The sequence below is a fragment of the Cornus florida genome, unplaced genomic scaffold, assembly GCF_030987335.1.
Source record: "Cornus florida cultivar Cherokee Brave unplaced genomic scaffold, ASM3098733v1 CherokeeBrave_3.0.0_Hap2_Chr05, whole genome shotgun sequence".
In the NCBI taxonomy this organism is placed as follows: domain Eukaryota; kingdom Viridiplantae; phylum Streptophyta; class Magnoliopsida; order Cornales; family Cornaceae; genus Cornus; species Cornus florida.
This window is the reverse complement of record NW_026775575.1, coordinates 40896218-40899954: the sequence shown is the minus strand read 5'-3', so window position 1 is coordinate 40899954 and position 3737 is coordinate 40896218. Positions and strand designations below refer to the sequence as shown.

The following is a 3737-nucleotide window of genomic DNA, read 5'->3' as shown; positions in this document are numbered from 1 at the left end:
TCTTCATCTGCAGTTCGGTATCCTCAAGTGAGGGCCCCTCACTATGAAATTAAGGCCAGTACTCTTCAGTTATTGCCTTCTTTTTACGGCCTATCAAAAGAGGATCCATACCAGCAGTTAGATGACTTTGCAGAGGTGTGCAGAACAATAAAAATCCAGAGTTTTGATGATGATGTGCTCAAGCTACACCTTTTCTCCTTTTCATTAAAGGACAAGGCCAAGGATTGGTTTAATTTATTGCTAGCCGACACCATCACTACATGGGCTGAATTGCAACAAAAGTTTCTAAATAAGTACTTCCCCATGGTGAGAACCACTCAATATCGAGATGCTATTACTCGTTTTGCTCAAAGGCCTGACGAGCCTTTTCATGAGGCTTGGGAAAGATTCAGAGATCTCCTTCGGAAGTGTCCTCATCATGACATGCCAAAATGGCAGCTCGTCAACTTCTTTCATAAGGGGCTCAACGAGGCACAAAGATATATGGTGGATGCCTCTTGTGGTGGAAATTTTATGTTGAAGAGTGTAGAGGAAGCATGGCAGCTTTTTGAAAATATATCTGATAATTCAACACAACATGTCTTACCTCCGGTAGCAAGACCTCCTACCATATTGAGGAGAGCAGAAAGTGTGAATGGAGCAGGAATAAATCAAGGGCTAGTGAGCCAAATTGAGGCATTAACCAAGAGGATGGATCAATTAATGACTTCACAGTCAAATTTTACTCCTCCTGCGACTCATGCTCAAGGCTTTGAAGTGTGCTTTTTCTGTTCCAGTCCAACTCACCATGTATCCATTTGTCCAAGTGCATCTTAGTATTCAGGAATTTCACAAGAGCAAGTTAATGCTGCCTATGGAATGCCCGGAGGGAATAATATGTATTCAAACACTTACAATCCGGCTTGGAGAAACCATCCAAACTTCTCATGGAGAAATCAAGCGACAGGGACATCAGCTCCTCCACCTCAAGTACCTCAGGTACAAGGCAATTTTCAATCTCAAGTCCAGACTTCGAATTCTCAAGGATTCACTCCTATGAATGCCTTCAGTGAACCTCAACAATTCTTATCAATGCTCGAGGCAATGATAGCAAAGTAGTTAGAGCCAACTAATCAACTTGTGCAGTCTCATTCTCAATCCCTTGCCAAGTGAGAGACTGAAGTTGGCTAACTAGCTCAAGCCTTGAACAGAAGAGAGGATGGCAAGCTTCCTAATCAACCAGTAGCTAATCCAAGAGGTGTGCGTATAATTGATGACATTACTGGATAAGAAGTTCACCATGAACAAGTGCAAGCAATTACTACTCTGAGAAGTGGTAAGAGAGTTGAAAATAAGGTGGAAGAAGAGGAAGCAAAGAAGGATGAAAATTGGAAGAAAAGATTTGAAGAAAATGAGCGTAATGAAAAAGCACAAGAAGTACCTCTAACTATTGAGCCATCTAATGAGCAGAGGCATGTTATTGTGCTATTCCCTCCGAGACTACAAGAAACATCAAAGACAGTGAAGCAAGTAAGCAAAATTAAGGACATAATGGAAATATTCAAACAGGTGAAGATCAATCTCCCATTGCTTGATGCAATTTAACAGATTCCAGCTTACGCTAAATTTCCTGAAAGATATGTGTACTCAAAAGAGGTGTTCAAATAGCCATGTTCCTAAGAATGTGCTACTAACTAAGCAAGTCAGTTCCATAATCTAGCATTGCACTGCTCCAAAATTCAAAGATCCAGGTGCTCCAACAATTTCATGCACAATAGGGAATCATCAAGTAGAGCGAGCTCTTCTAGATTTGGGTGCAAGTGTGAATCTTCTTCCTTATTCGGTTTACTTGCAACTCGGATTAGGAGAATTGAAGCCTACCTCCACTATTCTCCAATTGGCAGATAGGTTAACCAAACAACCTCGTGGTGTCATTGAAGATGTGATCATCAAAGTAGATAAATTCTACTTCCCAGTGGACTTTATTGTGCTAGATACCGAACCAGTTCTGGAGCCAAGGAGGCACATTCCAGTGATCCTTGGTCGTCCTTTCCTTGCGACAGCAAATGCAAGCATAAATTGCAGGAATGACGTCATGGACTTATCTTTTGGCAATATGAAGGTGCGCTTAAATATTTTCAATGCCAGTAATTGCCCTTCAGATGATAAGGATTGTTTTCTTGTCGATTCCATCGATGAATGTGTTGAAGAGATGGCCCCATTTGCCTTGAAAAAAGATCCACTAGAAATATATCTGTCTTACTTTGATGCCGAGTCATTTGATGTTGAGAAAAATATTGAAGAGGTAAATGTCATTCTTGATGGAGCCAATATGCATAACATACCATCATGGAAAATTCCTATTGAGCCACTTCTACCATTGTCAAGTGAACCATCTATGCCATCTTTGAAGTCTCCACCAGAGCTAGAGCTGAAGTCGTTACCTTCTCATTTGAAGTATGCATATCTTGGGCCAGAAAACACTCTTCCATTACATAATTCATTCCCGGATAAGCAGCTATTTCAACTTCAGAAGGAGACTCCACCATGGTATGCTGATAATATGAATTGGAAAGCGTCAAGAAAGAAGATAGTTCGGCCGGATCGGAAGGATTGGTACATTGAGGATTTCATGCCTACGGAAAGAGTTGAGTCTGTCACTTTGATGGATCCCAACTACTCCACCTAAACATCCAGGTACCACGTCGCCTACCGACGTTAAATGTAGGAACTGTAGATAGGATTTTCATTTATTTATTTATTTTTTTGTTTTAGTAGATTAGGAAGATTAAATTTGTTTTGTAGGTTTTTTTTGAGTTACTTGTGCAGGTTTTATAAGTTATGCTTGTTTCGAAAAAAATAAAAGAAAAAAAATTTCCATGACATGCAAAGGAAAAAAATTTGATTGGAGTAGAGTGGAGCATTTTTTTTGGTTTCAAACATCGACCAAACCGGACCTCTGATGCCAAAGTTATGGCCATTTGAAGTTTGCATTCGGGGAAAAAAATAAAAATAAAAAATTAAATAAAATAAAATCGGATTACAAGTAGGTTCGGGCGAACGATCGCCCGATCCATGGGCGACCATCGCCCGAGTGGAATTTTCAGGGCGAAACAAGTAGGTCCAGGCGAACGATCGCCCGGCCCATGGGCGACCGTTGCCCGGCAATTTAATTCTGACGCAAAGAAGCAGCGCCGGGCGATCACTTGCTCGGCTTCACAGTGAACGTCGCTCCTGGCATGATGCCATAACAGCACCGGGCGATCATTCGCCCGGCTTTCCAGCGACCATCACCGGTCATTTTTTTTCCCAGCGACCACCAATCCAGTAGCAACGCCCCATTGAATGGCGACCATCGGCCGGCGGAAGGGAATTTCCGGCGATCCCCATAGCTTCCCGACGGCAGTAACAGGTAGTGGCGATGGTTGGGTTCTTCTCTGGCCGGAATGGTTTGGTTGTTGATTACAGCGTCAATTATAGTGGCTGAATTGGGATTGTGAATTTGGTGTTTTACAAAGGATCCGCATAATTATCTATGGGTGTTAATAAAATGATTGATTCATTACAGAGAGATGATAGCTTGTAAGTGTTTTATTGAACTTTTAGGTTATGAGCACAGTGATCCTAAATTGTGATTGAAGTGTTTGGATTGGGATTGTTAATTACAAAAGTTTGGGGTTGATACTTGTGGTGACTGTGGGAGTTTGGTTGCTATTTAGTGGTTGATTGGGTTGTTGCATTTGACTGAATTATAATTT

At 41.5% G+C, this 3737-nt stretch overlaps 1 non-coding gene across 1 annotated transcript; it reads right to left on the bottom strand.

Annotated features, from left to right (window-relative positions):
- Window positions 1-320: 320 nt before the first annotated feature.
- LOC132310698 (small nucleolar RNA R71) lies at window positions 321-425 on the bottom strand. Its single transcript, XR_009482684.1, has one exon. It is a non-coding gene; the product is annotated as a small nucleolar RNA R71 (small nucleolar RNA).
- Window positions 426-3737: the final 3312 nt, after the last annotated feature.